Source organism: Arvicanthis niloticus, chromosome 21 (genome assembly GCF_011762505.2).
Source record: "Arvicanthis niloticus isolate mArvNil1 chromosome 21, mArvNil1.pat.X, whole genome shotgun sequence".
NCBI classification, from domain to species: domain Eukaryota; kingdom Metazoa; phylum Chordata; class Mammalia; order Rodentia; family Muridae; genus Arvicanthis; species Arvicanthis niloticus.
This window is the reverse complement of record NC_047678.1, coordinates 51,561,334-51,577,588: the sequence shown is the minus strand read 5'-3', so window position 1 is coordinate 51,577,588 and position 16,255 is coordinate 51,561,334. Positions and strand designations below refer to the sequence as shown.

The window sequence follows — 16,255 nt, the reverse complement described above, 5'->3', positions numbered from 1 at the left end:
AAAATTAAAAAAAAAAATTACTTCTTGCAAATTTCATGATGTCTTTATTTTTAACAGCTGAGCAGTACTCTACTGTGTAGATGTACCACATTTTCTTTATCCATTCTTCAGCTGAGGGGCATTTAGATTGTTTCCAGTTTCTGGGTATTACGAATAAAGCTGCTATGAACATATTTGAGCAAGTGTCCTCATGGGATGGTGGAACATCTTTTGGGTATATGCCCAGGAGTGGTATAGCTGGATTTCCAGGTAGAACTATTCCCAGTTTTCTGAGAAACCGATAAATTGATTTCCAAAGTAGTTGTATAAGTTTGCACTCCCACAAGCAATGGAGGAGTGTTCCCCTTTCTCCACATCTTTGCCAGTATGTGCTGTCAATTGAGTTTTTGATCTTAGCCATTTTGACAGGTATAAGATGGAGTCTGAGTTGTCTTGATTTGCATTTCTCTAATGACTAAAGGCGATGAACATTTCTTTAAATGCTTCTCAGTCGTTAGAGGTTCCTCTGTTGAGAATTCTCTGTACCCCATTTTAAATTGGGTTATTTGGGTTGTTTGTTTCTAATCTCCTGAGTTCTTTATATATTTTGGATATTAGTCCTCTATTGGATATAGGGTTGGGAATGATCTCGTCCCATTCTGTAGGCTGCTATTTTGTCCTAATGGTGGTGTCTTTTGCTTTACAGAAGCTTTTCACTTTCATGCGGTCCCAGTTATTAATCGTTGATCTTAGTGCCTGAGCTATTGGTGTTCTGTTCAGGAAGTTATCTCTTGTGCCAATGTGTTCAAGGCAGTTCCATACTTTGTCTTCTATTAGATTTAGTGTGTCCGGTTTTATGTTGAGATCTTTGATCCACTTGGACCTGAGTTTTGTGCAGGGTAATAAATATGGTTCTACTACATTCTTCTACATACAGATATCCAGTTAGACCAGCATCATTTGTTGAAGATGCTTTCTTTTTTCTATTGTATGGTTTTGGCTTCTTTGTCAAAATTCAAGTGTCCATAGGTGTGTGGGTTTATTTCTGGGTCTTTGACTTTATTCTATTCATGAACTTGTCTGTTCTTATGCCAACACCATGTAGTTTTTCTTACTACTGCTCTGTAGTACAGCTTGAATTCAGGGATAGTTATACTTTCAGAACATTTATTGTACAGGACTCCTTTAGCTATTCTGGATTTTTGTTTTTCCATATGAAGTTGAGAATTGCTCTTTCAAGATCTATAAAGAATTGTATTTGCATTTTGATGGGAATTGCACTGAATCTGTAGATTGCTTTTGATAAGATAGCTATTTTTACTATGTTAATCCTACTGATCCATGGGCATGAGAGATCTTTGCAAGCAAATGGATAGAAAATATCCTGAGTAAGGTAACCCAAATCCAGAAAGACATGCATGGTATATACTCATTTATAAGTGGATATCAGCCATAAAGTACAGGATATGAATGTTATAATCCACAATCCCAAAGAAGCTATTAACAAGGAGGGTTCAAGGAAGGATGCTTAAATCTCATCAGAAGGGGAAATAAAATAGGTGGATAGTGGAAGGAAACTGGGTTAGAGAGGGGATGGGAAGGGAACTGGGGTGGGAATCAGGTGTGGGGAGAGTAGGGGGTGGCTGGAAGAAAGAATGGAAATTGGTGGGTGGGCATCTCTGGGATGAGACAATACTTGGGACTAAGAAGGCTCCCAGGAGTCTATGGGGGTGACCCTAGCTAACACTCCTAGCAGCTGGGGATATGGAGACTGAAGTGGCTCTCTCCCGTAGCCAGGCAGAACTTCCAGTGGAGGGATGAGGACACCAACCCCCAATCAAAACCTTCTACCCAAAACTTGTCCTGCCTACAAGATGCACAGGGATAAAGGTGGAACAGAGAGTGAGAAAATAGCCAAGCAATGACTGGCCCAACTTGAGACCCACACCATCGGAGAGAGCCAATCCCTGACATTACTAATGATACTGTGCAAGTCTTGCAGACAGGAGCCTAGCATAACTCTCCTGAGAGGCTTCATCTAACAATTAATGGAAACAAACACAGAGACCTCCAGCCAAACATTAGTTAGAGCTTGGGGAGTCTTGTGAAAGAATGGGGAGAAGGACTGAGGGACCTGGAGGGGTCAAGGAAGCCATAAGAAGACCTACAAAGTCAACTAGCCTGGGCCCATGGGGGCTCACAGAGACTAAGCCACCAACGAAAGAGCATGCATGGGCTGGACCTAAGCCCCCTGCACATATGTAGCAAATGTACAACCTGGTCTTCATGTGGGTTCCCTAATAATTGGATGGGGGCTGTTGCCTGCCTTTGGATCCCCTTACCCTAGCTGGGCTACCTTGTCTGGCCTCAGTGGGAGAGAATGCCCTTAGTCCTGTTGCAACTTGATGTGTCAGGTTGGTACTCTGAGAAGGGGAGGAATATTAGGGGGAGGGGGTTTATGAGGGTAGGACTGAGAGGAGACGAGGCGGGGGTGGGGGAAGCTGTGATCAGGATGTAAAGTGAGTAAATAAAATGGGAAAAAAGGTGTTGGTATAGATGACTTGCCAAAGCAAGCTTAAGTTCACTATGCTCCTTTTGCCCTAAGATTCTAAAATTCTAAAACCTCCACAATCCAGTAGAGGGCTTCAATAGCTCAAGAGGAAATAGTTACTTTCCCCTTCATTCTTGGCAATGGAAGGTGAAGCAAAATCACCAAGGCTCAAATTATCTAGTATCAACTCCAGTAACTTTTCCATTGACAGTGGAAAAGGCTTAGATTCCAGAAGAGGTCAGTCCCAACCTACAAATCCTAAAAACAACTCTTGTCCTTTCTCCTTTTATAAAATAGTAAGCTCCTGAAGGTAAAGTATCAGTAACACAGAGTCACAAGGAGGGAAAACCACTCCAAATGCCTCAGCCATTCTCTGCTGCCTCACAGACCTGGCTACACAATACTACCAGACCAATCTTAAAATGATCCTTTTGTTCTGAGGCTCTCAGTCTAACTTTATCACATCTCCTCAGTATACACAACAGAGTGAAAGTAAAACTTTCATTAAATTTCAAAGTAAATCCCAGTACTCTGGAGACAGGCAGGTGGATCTTTTGAGTTTGAGCCCAGCCTGTATATACAGCAAGTCCCAGGCCATCCAGGCATGGCTACATAATGAGAATGGCTCAAAATAAAAATAAAAACAATTTTTCAAAGTAAATTTCTAGGTCATGTTTGCAATCTTAACACGTTCCCTAGCCAGATATTGTTTACTGCTATATACAATGTACAACAGAGTCAATAGGGGAAAAGTGAAGAATTCATTACAGAAATTGGGGATACACTGGGGATACACTTTAAAAAGAGACTCTCAGAAAGTCAGACAAAAAGACAAGCCACTATTAAAAAATGCATGCAGAGATGGAAGTGAAATTACACCTGAGAAGTACATACAGAACTTCAGCTGAATTTGAAATGCTCATCCTTACATTTATTATGCTATTTTCTGTACCACTTAAGTCACTTAAGAAATTTCAATTTTTCTAAACAATTATTTTTTAATATGCATTATGTCTGGCTAAGAGAGAGTGTTGGATCCCCTGGAACTGGAATTATAGACAGTTGTGAGCTGCCATGTGGTTGCTGGGAACTGAACCAGGGACCTCTGGAAGAGCAGTCAGTGCTCTTAACTGCTGACCTATCTCTCCAGCCCTGATATCTCAATTTTTTTTCTAAAAAAAATTATTCATTCATTCATTCATTCATTCATTGGGGCAAGATCTCACTGTATAGTCCTGGCTGATCTAGAACTTACTGTGTAGACCAGGCTGGACATGAATTCACAAGAGGTCTGCCAGCTTCAGCCTTCTGAGTACTAGGATTAAAGGTGGGCACCACCATGCCCAGCTCTAAGAGTATTTATTTTTGTGTGTGGCTGTCTTGCCTGCAGGCATGTGTATGCACCACTTTTGTGGAAAGGCCAGAAGAAGGCATCAAATCTGTAGAACTGTAATTATACATGGTGGCTAGCAGCCATGTGAGAACCAGGAACTAAAACCAGGTCCTCTGCAAGAACAAGTGCTCTTAACAATCTCCACAGGCTAGTTTTGTTTTTTGTTTAAAAAAAAAAAAAAAAACATTGTTTGATTGTCTTCTCTCTCATTCCCTACCAAAGCACATTATTACAGCCTTTTTAAAAACATATCATACTACTTATCAATTATCGTTATGACATTCTAAATATTGTTCACAGTTTATTCCTTTATAAAACTCACCGAGCTAGAGAGATGGCTTAGCAGTCAAGAGCATTGGGTGCTCTTCCAAAGGACCTTGGTTCAATTTCTAGCACCCACATGGTAGCTCACAACTGTCTGTAACCCCAGTTCCAAAAGATCTAACACTCTCATTCAGACTTACATGTAGGCAAAACACCAATGTACATAAAATAAAAGGAAATACATTTTTTAAAAGTCATTGTCACTTTAAAAGAATTCTTTAAGTGTAAACACACATTTGGGCCAGCAAGATGAGTCAGTGGGTAAAGAACTTGGCCTTGAAAGTCCAGCATCTGTCTAAGAACCCTAGGGGTAAAGATAGGAGGAGTAAGCTGACTTCATAGGCTTGCCTTTGGGACTCGACGTGTGTGTGTGTGTGTGTGTGTGTGTGTGTGTGTGTGCGCGCACACACACACGTGCGCAAACACACATCATGTACACACATAATAATTAAAAATGTAAAAAAAATTAAGTGTATACTTTAGCTTTGATGACAAGTGTACTTTTAAAAATGGTAGATAATGGGAGAGGGTTAGAGAATTCTTCTGGTCATAAGCTTTGCCTAGTCCTGATGTGAGACCTGTACCTTCCTGCAAAGACTGTTAAGCCTGAAGACACTAAGAAAGCACCCTGTTAGGTTCCCCAGAGGTCCATGATATTGCCTCCCTATGGACTCCACTGTGAGCATCACATAGTGTCAAAGATACAAGAGGACCTGATCCCATCCCTCTAATGACATCTGACCCAGAACTGACGGAAATGGCAGGCCCTCCCCTCATCCAAGATGTGCTGTCACACCACATACCTGAAGAGTTAGGAAAGCTCCTCTGTGACTGCAGACAAATTATACATGAGATTTTCTCCTCACAGCTGGACTGTGAGAACATGATGCTTTCCAATTCAGACACAGAACCTTTTACTGCCAGTCTAGACAGCAGAGAAGCTTCAACTTCAACAAGAGAAACACCTAAGTCTACCTTTACCCCCCTTTGACCTCCATACACGTGGCACCACACACACACACACACACACACACACACACACCCCTTCCACCTCCTTCCTCTCTTTCCCCTCGCACCCCTCAGACACGCAGGCACACAACAAAGCAGAGATAAGAGTGTGGCTCAGAAGCAGGACACTTGCCTAGCAGGCACCTCTGTTCAATCTCCAGCACCATGAATACTGAGGCAAGGTAGATAGGATCAATATACATTGTATACATTTGTGAAATTGCAAAAATACCTTTAAAATATTAAAAAACATAAATTAAAAATCCCACCATTTATGTGCCCAATACAAGCCAGTAATCAGGTAAATGTTTTTTTTTTCCTTTGCCCATGGTCCTTATGACGTTAGGAAAGTATATGGCTGGTTTTGTGTGTCAACTTGACAAAGCTGGGGTTACCACAGAGAAAGGAGCCTCCCTTGAGGAAATTCATGAGATCCAGCTGTAAGGCATTTTTTCAATTAGTGATCAAGGGGGAAGGGCCTAGCCCATTGTGGGTGGTGCCATCCCTGGGCTGGTAGTCCTAGGTGCTATAAGAAAGCAAGCTGAGCAGGCCAGGGGAAGCAAGCCAGTAAGCAGCATCCCTCCATGGCCTCTGCATCCACTCCTGCCTTCAAGTTCCTGCCCTGTGTGAGTTCCTGTTCTGACTTCCTTTGGTAATGAACAGCAATGTCGAAGTGTAAGCTGAATAAACCCTTTCCTCCTTAACTTGCTTCTTGGTCATGACTTTTTGTGCAGGAATAGAAACCCTGACTAAGACAGAATGGATACTATCAGTAGACTTAGAAGAGCAATGTTAAAGGAAGCAGTTAGCCCTGAGCAGTGGTGGTACTCACCTTTAAACCCAGCTCTCAGATGGCAAAGACAGGCTGATCTCTGAGTTCAGGGTTAGCCTGATCTACAGAGTGAGTTCTAGCCAGAGCTACACAGGAAAACATTTTCTCAAATAACAAACCAACCAAACAAACAAAAAAGCTATAGGCAGTAGCTCAGCATAGTGGCTCACACCCATAATTTCAGGACCTCAGGGCATGAATATTTTCATAAGTTTGGGCCAGCCTGGGCTACATAGTAAGTACATTTATCTAAGCTACACTCCAACAACCAATAACAACATCCATTCTGTAACTAGAATGATATGATACAGTTTACAGTTTCTTCTGGGGCTTTTAAATGGGCTGTAAATGTCATGATTCTAAAGGAAAATGATTTGTAAAATAAAAGATGTGGAAATCTAGTAACAAGATTGCATGAAAAGGTTAAAATAGCTAACCTATGGGCGGTGGTGGTGCACGCCTTTAATCCCAGCACTTGGGAGGCAGAGGCAGGTGGATTTCTGAGTTCGAGGCCAGCCTGGTCTACAGAGTGAGTTCCAGGACAGCCAGGGCTACACAGAGAAACCCTGTCTCGGAAAAAAAAAAAAAAAAAAGCTAACCTATTTCTGTTAACAATAGCACAAGTTAACTCAGTAATATAAAAACTCAAATATACATATTAGAATAGTATTTGCTTAAATTTTAACTCCTAAAAGTTTGACTAAAGATTTCTGAGTTCAAGGCCAGCCTGGTCTACAGAGTGAGTTCCAGGACAGCCCGGGCTATACAGAGAAACCCTGTCTTGAAAAACCAAAAAAAAAAAAAAAAAAAAAGTTTGACTAAAGAAGAACTAAGAGAAAAAAAAATGGCCAAAGGATATTAAAGGCTAATTCGCAAATATAAATATTCCCTAAACCCAAATTCATACAGCTAGAGTCAAATACCTTCTACAACAACACAGACTAAAGCCTTAAAATGTACAGTGAGGAACCCAGTGGGGTGACCTGCTGGGAAAGGGGTAAGGCAGTTGCTGCCAGGCCTGAGGGCCTGAGCGAGATCCCTGGAATACGCATGGACTGACTCCTATGAGTTGTTCTCTGACCACCACACTGGTACCATGGAGAAAATAAAAAAAAATAAGTATTTTTAAAAAGTAGAGTATGGTGATATAGTTTTAGTATATGTAGTCATGCAATCCCTATATAAGTCTGTGTATGTAAATCCCCATATAAGCTTGTGTTTATAGAATAGCAATCTGTAGAGCACAGAGGCAGAGGTAAGCCATAAAGAGCTTCTTTCTTCATGACAAAGTCCAGGATGAGTAACCCATAGCCCATCAAGCAACCCTCTGTTTACTTTTCATAACATGAACACAAACAGAAACAGTAAATGCTACTTTTTGTCCTATCCAACTGAAGCTTAAACAGCATATTCTCTCATATGTGGTATGTTTTAGAAATCCTAGAAGATGAGAAGAATTTCCAAAGACTGAACAACCTCCACTAATGATCACCTTAGCTATTAAAACTGCTTCTTTCTTCTCTATTCCTCTAGGTTTGTTTATAATTCTCTTTCGGAAGTAAATTTCAAGGCAGCCTAGGCTTACCCCAGTAAGTTTAACCTAGATCCATTCATGGTCCTGTGAGGTCAGGTGACAAATCTTTCTTGCCTTACATAGGTGTGAAATTCAAAATAACCAAATGCAAACCTTATAAACGTCAACCCACTCTAATTTATTTATTTTTATTTTTTGGTTTGGGGGAGGAGACAGTATCTCACTATGTAGACTTGGCTAGCCTGGAGCTCACTAGTTAACTAGGCTGACCTCGAACTGCCTGTGTGTGCCTGCCAGCAAACCACTGTAACTTTTAAGGCATCCTCTTTTCTTTTTCTTTTATTTTCTCTTCTTTTCTTTTTTAATCTTGAGTCGTACAGCTATTCTAGGCAGAAAAGAGACCAACCACATATGGCATACACTTGCTTCAATAAAGTAGGTAGGCAAAGAATTTACTGCGTTTGTGATAACTACTCTAATTGTAGCCCAAATACATACTGATGACCAGAAAGGCAAACTACTACATATTTCCAATCAATTTCAGTACAATGAACAACTGTTAGGGGCCTGGCTATAGAAAAAAATGTAAGTGTGTATGTGTGAGACAGAGAGAGAGAGGGTGGGGGAGAGGGAGAGGGGGAGGGAGGGAGAGGGAGAGGGGGAGGGGGAGGGGGAGAGGGAGAGGGAAAGGGAGAGGGAGAGGGAGAGAGAGAGAGAACACAAATGCGAGTTTGTGCAAACCAGCAGAAAGAGAGCAGAAGAGGGTACTGACTACCTGGAGCTGAAATTACAGGTGGTTGTAACCCACTTGATGTGGATGTTGGGAACTGAACTCAGGTTCTCTGGACAAACTGGAAGTGCTATTAACCCCTGAGCCATCTCTTTAGCAGTCTCACACAAAACAACTTTTATATTTTAAGAATTCTGAAAAACACTACACTACATATTTTAATAATACATATTTTAAAAATCTACACTACAATTTACTTCATAATTTACCTTGTGTACTTAATTTCTGTGTTTCAATTTAACTTTTTAGGGACTGAAGTTAATTTTTTTTAATTTGCAGGCTTCTGGATGTCCTTAATAGTAGAAAAAAGAAAACCTATTCCTGAATGCTGTTTTGCTAATAACCTGCACAAATTCAAACTTTCCATCACTGGTCTAGACCTTCCTAAAGTTGCCTGGGCCCAGTGTGTTCTTTTCCCCTTGTTCACAGTGTATCTCTCTCCTTAAGCCATGGGAAACAGTATGTACATGGAGGTCAGAGGTACTTTCAAGAGCCAGCTCTCTCCTTCCACCACGTGGTACCACGGATCCAAGTAAAGATCACACTTGGTGGCATGTCCTCATCTTGGGCTAGAGATGCAGCTCACAGATACAGTGCATGACAAAGTACATACAGACAATGACTAGAATGTCTCTGATCAGGGCCCTGAGATCTGTCTCCAGCAGTGACATGTCTTGGGGGAAATGAAGAACAACTCACACATGTATCTCACAAAAACAAAACAAAACAAAAACCCTAGTGGCTTCTTCCAGTATTCTCATATAATACTTATTTTCATTTTCCTTTATGGCCACCCAGCTGGTGGAACAGCTGGCCCTCAAACATTGCTCATAAAGTCCAAAATTTAATAAATACTACCTTAAAGCTCTTCAAAACAAATTAGCCATTCTTAACTAAAGAGACAACAGAGAAATGGCTAACATATACACGGAAAACTGCCACTATTTAGCTTGTGAATATCTAAATCTCATAGCTATTCATAACCTCAGTTTAATTTGTTGTCTTAGAATAGGATTTGTCTGTAGACTAAGGAAAATTATCTGAAATGTTGCACTTAAACCTTGACTCAGCAAATAAAGCACTCAGCAAATCTTTTATCCATGCTTTTGAGGGAGCGGAGTGAGGTTCAAGACAGGGTGTGTGTGTGTGTGTGTGTGTGTGTGTGTGTGTGTAGCTAAGGCTGTCCTAGAAACTCACTCTAAAGATCAGGCTAGCCTAGAATTTAGAGATCCGCCTGCCTCTGCCGGGATTAAGAACATGAGCCACCACCACCTTATTGATTATCAATACTTTTTATGTTCAAAGTGACACATGCTCTGATAATCTGGCAACATTTATTGATTTTCAGTATCAAATGAAAACACCAGAAAAAAATTAAACTTTACCTAAAAAACAAATACAACAATACCAGAGAGATAGAGGCAGATGGATCTCTGTGAGTTCAAGGCCTGCCTGATTTGCATAGTGAGTTCCAGGTCAGCCAGGGCTATATAAAAAGACCCTCTTCTCTCAAAAGAGAAGAGAAAAGACAAGACAAGACATAGACAAATATAAAGTTGACATATTTTGTATATTTATGCAGGGTCTCACTCTAACCCAGGCCTGCCCTTTAATTCAAGCTGTGGCTAGGTTGGCTTAGAATTTGGGGTGATCCTTCTACCTCAGCCTAAGTGCTGGGATTACAGACATAAGCTACCACAGTGTTTTTATGTATTTTAGAAGCACTAGATGACCAAAAAACATGAACTATTAAAAACCGAATTTATAAAGGAAATTTATTTCCTGCTACTGCCGTGTCTGAAAATCAGCCAGAGACAAATTAACATCACTATTATGGTACTTTCACTATTGCTTTTAAAAAGCCATTGTCTGCTAAGGAAACAAATTATGCATGCATAAGCATATAACAAGAATGTTTTCAAATGCTGTATGAAGCAACTTTATATTCTCCAGGAGAAATCAGAGGGCTAAAGCAATATTTAGAGTGTTCATAAGCAGCTTTACTAAGATTAGAACTAAGTGGGGATCGGGAAAAACTGTATCTACAAGGAATTATAATCCCCAGAATAGCAGGTGTAGAAAATAATAAAGCCAGGGCTAAGCAAAAACCTATGGACTGAAACATCTTGTTACACTTCAAGAACTACACTTTCTTTCAAAGCAGCAGCATCATACTTTTTATCTGTATAAAGGTTCCCAGTATACAGTGTTGTTGCTATAGTGCTCTCATTTTAAGTTATACAAGAAAATCATTAACATTATTTGGTGGTGGTGGTGGCAGCAGTACTGACTGGTCAGGCCTCACACATGGGAAGCAGGCAGTCTACAGCCCCAGGAGATGACTCTTTGTAGATAAAGAATGCAAGGTTCTGACTGTTACATGATTTGTTAAAACAAGAACAAAACCAAAAAGTGACAAAGAACTTAAATCCAGACCTTCTCAGTTTTAGTTCTAGGTCTCTTTCCTTCTGCTTCACACAACTACTCCCAAATAAAGAACAAATTAGCATCTCACAGCAAGAAGCTTCTAGACAAATCAGCACGGCAGACAATTCTAAGTAATGGGCAAGCTTTTACCTTTTCATCTGAAAAGGGAGGGACATGTATTACAAAGTGTGAAGCTGTGTCTAGTTCTACGACTAACTCTCCAAACGTGCCCTGTACATGACACAGGGGTCTAACAAATACATGTTGTTAGGAACAGTGCTGGAGCAACCCCTGCAAATGTAAAGGAAGCTCTATCCAAATGATGCTACTCCAATATCCTTATGTATGTGGTTGGAAGTGCTTTAATCTTACAATGACGGAAATGACTCATCTCATTAACTATTCCCTTTTCAGACTGAAATTAATGTTTGTAACGAAAACCGGAAGTGGTCTGGCAGGCCTGTAATCTGAGCTACTTGGGAGGCTGAGACAGGAAGGATGGAAAGAGTGTGTTTGTCTACTCAAGAGCCAGTCTGGAAAGAAAACACTAAAAGGGCCTGAATGTTGGTTTCATTCCCACATCTGGTGGCTCACAAGCACCTGTAACTCCAGTTCCAGGAGTCAATGCCTCTGTCCTCTGCAGACATCCTGCACGCCTGTACATAACTACAAACACATAATTAAAAATAAACCTTTAAGGTGCTTGAGAGACAGCTCAGCAGTTAAGAGCACTGGTTGGTATTCCAAAGGATTCAGGCTCTATTCCTAGCACCCACATAGCAGCTCACACCGGTCTGTAATTGCAGTATCAGGGCTTCTGACACTCTCACACAGATATACATGCAGGCAAGACACCAGTGAACACAGAACAAAAACAAATTGTGTATTTAAAAAAAAAAAAAACCTTTAAAATGGGAGTTTAGGGGCTGGGGATGTAACTCAATAGCCTGCTTGCTAAAACAAAACAAACAGGTATAGTACACAAGGGGATCCTTTCAAGTTCAAGGACATTCTGAACTGCACTGTGAATTTGAAGCCAACCTGGGGGAGACCCCCATCTCAAAAAGAAAGAAAGAAAGAAAGAAAGAAAGAAAGAAAGAAAGAAAGATTAACTACTAATAAGCTAAAGAAAAACCTCACAGTTAAAAAAAAAATAATCCTTTTCAAATACCCCAACTGACTAGCATCTCAACCAACTTCATAAACTACCAAACACTTTTCCCAATAACTTCTATGGAGGAAGAAGGGAATTAGGATGGTAATTTTTTTTTTTTTTAAATTAAGAGTCTAATGTATCTCAGGCTGGCCTAGAACTCATGTAGCATAAACTTTTTTGTGTGTGGTGGTGGGTGTGTCTGTGTATACATATGCACACAGATGCATGTGTGTAATATATGCATGGTCACTGTCAGCATCTTCTTTGATTGCTTTCCACATTATTTTTTGAGGCAGGATCTCTCACTGAACCTGGAGCCTGTTAATTTGGCTAGACTGGCTGGCCAGCAAGCCCCAGAGATTCGCCTTGCCTCTGCTTCCCCAGTGCCAGAATTACAGGAGTGTGCTCAGCTCCCAGCTTTTACACAGTTGTTGGGCATCTAAACTGCCACTCTCCTGCTTAAGCTTTACCATCTCTCTAACTCAACCTTAAACTGATCCTTCTACTTCTACTTCCTAAGTGCTGGGTTTACAGACACTACACATGTGAACTAGCAAGCCTGTGTCACACAATGCTGGGGATGAAATTCAGGACTTCCACCCAAGATAGACTTTCACAACACTGCAATCTGGGTAAAAAGCGTCTTCTTTTCCCACATATTCCAACTGTCTCCATATAAAGTCTAACTATTATTTTTTCCTGGATATTAAAGAGCCAATACCGAAACTGCAGAACATCTTCAGCAACTGAGTTCTTTCACTGTTGCTCTCTTAACTCCTCCTCCAATACACTTCATAGGGTGCATACCCAGAGATCACCACTGTCTCAACGGTTCTTACTCCATAGACTCTGTTAACAATTTTAAAATACACAAACTGTAACAAACAGAACAGCTTCCAACTTTTAACTCTAATATTCCTTCCGCAAATACACTTAGCCCCCTGGTTTCAATCCCAGAGAACTCTGCCAGTCTCTAAAACAAAACACATACATTGAACAATTGTTTGTCCTGGGTCAACCTGTCTTGTAGAGTGTTAGAAATTCGATTAGTACTTCTATCGACTATAAAAGATTCTTAAGTAGTTAAACCTTTCTCTCTGCATCTATAAACTCAGGGAGAAGTGTTGCATGCTTTTATATATTTTCTCTTTTAATTCAAATAAGAGCGCTCTCAAGAGGTCAACTGAAGGAGGTCAAGATGGCTCAGAGCATAAGGTGTGTGCCACCAAGCCTAAGTGCCTGAGCTGGAGCTCTGGAACCCACGGAGTTGAAGGAGAGAACCCCAACTCTAGGAAATTGTCCTCTGCCGTCCACGTTTTCTATGTAAACAAATGTATTAAAATATTAAATGTCATACTGAAATGTTTTTAAGGGTACTACAACGTCTTCATCGTTAAGTGGTGATTCTAACGAATTTCTGCTTTTAAAACATTTGTCATCAAGAGAGCACATTTTGCCAGTTCTGAGTTAATATCCAGGAACGCCTTTGTGTAACGCTTGAAGAAAATGAAAAAGATCAGTATCAAGATTTTTAAAGGCCTACTTGGGCATATGTTTTTAATGAACAGACGACTTAGTTGAATAGTTCATCTTCCTTTATAATTGACTCAGACCATTTTAAAATAAGAAGAAACACATGGCTGAGGATGCAGGTTTATCTCAACCACAGAATTAGCGATAATCCCAGAGCGTCACTGATCGCCGGATTTGCAACACACTTCACCCCAATTCAAGGGCTGTCCAGCGGAAATTACAGTCCCTACAACCACACTGCTTCAAATGTTTCCGATGTATTCAACTAGTGCAATACTGTTCATTTCCACCCTCAACTATTCTCACTGTAATCATTATAACAGCTGTCAGCTGGGCTTCGGTGACCTCTTTATACAGCCTTTTTATTCAACGCTGTGGATCCTGAAGGATGCGTCATCCCCATATTACTCTTCAAAAATCAGATCTAAGATTCCAACGCGCTCTAAGGATCTCTGGACATCATTCCAATCTGAATTGGCACAAACTAGACCTGATAGCTCAACGCGGCAATGGCAGGTCGCACAGGCATTTAGGACAGAACTAGCTCCGCGAGCCGCAGCTCTTTCGCTTTCACGCACCTCTCCCGGGACCATCGCGCCTCCTACGCCCCGGCCCGCACCGAGTCTCCGACATCCGCGCACGCAGCGCGGCTGGCACCGGGAGCGCGCGATGGCACGGCGCGCCCCCGCGATGCCGTCCGTCCCGGTGCGCTGGCGGCGCCCTCCCGGCCGCGCCATGTTCCGGTAAGCGGCGGCCCAGGCGCTCGCGCGAGCCGCCACCCGAGCGTCGCCCAGCGGCGGCCCCACCTGCGCCGCGACCCGTCAGGATGCCGGGCGGGGCGGCCACCAACGGCCTGTCACAGTCCGGCCGGCCGCGCCGCGGACTGGGCTGGGCTGGGCCGGGCCGGGCGGCGCGTGGCACACGGCTGGGCGCGGCTGGCAGAGGCGCAACCCCCTACCTGGCTCCGGGTAGGAGACGGGGCACCGGACAGAGGGCTGAGGGTCTCCTCCCTAGTGCCCGGGATAGACTCGAAACCGCGCCCTCCTTCCTCCCCTCTGGTCGCCACGCCCCCCTGGCCCGCACGGACCCTAGGCTCGGCGGGCGCAGAAGGGTTCACCCCCTGTACGAGGACCTCCGGGTGGCCGCCGCTGCCGGTGTCTCCGTCGCTGCTGCAACAGCCCCTGATGCCACCGGGGCCAGGCTTGAAAACATCTCCGGTCTTGGTCGGTCTCTCACCACAGCCTCCTTGCTCTTGGACAGCGTTCTCCGCGATTGGCTGCGGCGCGAGCACGTGACCCGGACGGACACGTGACTCCTGCAGGCACGGGACGGGCGGCGTGACCGCCGTGCCCCGCCCCCGACGTGTCCGTCCCTGGGCTCTTCGGAGGAGCCCAGCGTGCGGCGGCGGGTGGCGTTCGTGGGGAGCGGAGCGGGTGGAGGGGGGCCGGAAGTCCTGGGCCTCCGGAGCCGGCCGCGCCCGAGGAGCAGTGGAGCCGCTGAGAGTCGGAACAACCCTCGAGCCGAGGGCCGGGACTTTCTGCTGGCGTTCCTCGCGGGCAGCCACCACCACCCGAGATGTGCAAAAGGCGGCGTGGGTGCCGGCGCTCGGCGGAGGAGACGCACATATTTTTGCAGGGTTTGAGTTGGGACGGCAAAACCAGCTGCAGACCGGGAGGGTTTTATTAGCTGTGGTCGAGCCGGGAGGGCACCGCAGCGCTGAGGGGCGGGTCCGGGTTGCGCGTTTGATCAGCAGCATGAGGTGCAGACCGAGAAGCACTCAAGCCAGACGCATCCAGACCCCCAAAGCACCGCTATGAGCACTGGTTGCAAAGAACGCGGCATTATACCCGGTTCTAGCCACGCGATCCTGTGACCTTTCTGAACAGAAATTTCACTAAATTTGTCCGTGTGGTACTCTCATAGGGCGTGTGAGGAAATTTTACATCGCAGCAGCTTGTCCTCAGACTTCCTTCAGAATACTTTAATCTACAGCGGTTAGCCTGCAACCGTTGTGCCTTAACCACCCCAAGAAGTTACATACTCTACAGGAAACCATCTTCTCCCTCATCGTTAACTGTGGCCTCCTTCAGAATCCGTTAGTACCTTAATGGGGAGTTTAAGACAGTCCTATCAATAATAAGCTGAAAATTCTGATGTGACTTTTGGACTTGACAGGGACATAAACCTACATTAAAAAAAAAAAAAATAAGGGCAGATTTTCTTCCATGTTCTCACGTAGTAAAAACAATTCACTATGAACAGTAGGAAGTCACTTTGCTGCTACTGGAATATAACAACTTGGATATGTGCGACAAGAAGCAAAAGGTTTCTCTTTATGTCAGGAGGCTCTAAGATGGGAAGATATACTCTGTTCCTTCTAGAGAACTCTATATATGTGTGTACTGGGGACTGAACCTATGTCCTTGCTCATGCCAAGCAAGTACCCAACGGTGCTGTATATAGAGAGCTATATTTCTGGCGAAAACTTAAAGACCTACCTTAAACCCTAAATCATAAGCACTCACAACCAGTTAGTTTGTCTTTATAGACCGAGCTGGAGAGATGGCTTAGGGGTTAAAAGCACTGTTGGGAGTACCTGGGTTCAGTTGTTCCCAACACCCACATGACCACCCAGAACTGTATGTAACTTCAGTCCCTGGGTGTCCAATGCTCTCTTCTGCCTTTGGTGCACACCAAGTACACAGGCAAAACAGTGATGCACATAATA

At 43.3% G+C, this 16,255-nt stretch overlaps 1 protein-coding gene across 3 annotated transcripts in view; it reads right to left on the bottom strand.

Annotated features, from left to right (window-relative positions):
* Ankrd12 (ankyrin repeat domain 12) overlaps window positions 1-14,757 on the bottom strand; it is a 96,610-nt gene extending 81,853 nt beyond the window's left edge. For 2 of the 3 annotated variants that reach the window (XM_034484137.2, XM_034484140.2), the window contains exon 1: window positions 14,615-14,757. The gene's annotated coding sequence lies outside the window, so the exon portion shown is untranslated. Of the gene's footprint in view, window positions 1-14,485 lie in introns of all 3 variants that reach the window. The other variant, XM_034484138.2, reaches the window with a different exon arrangement.
* Window positions 14,758-16,255: the final 1,498 nt, after the last annotated feature.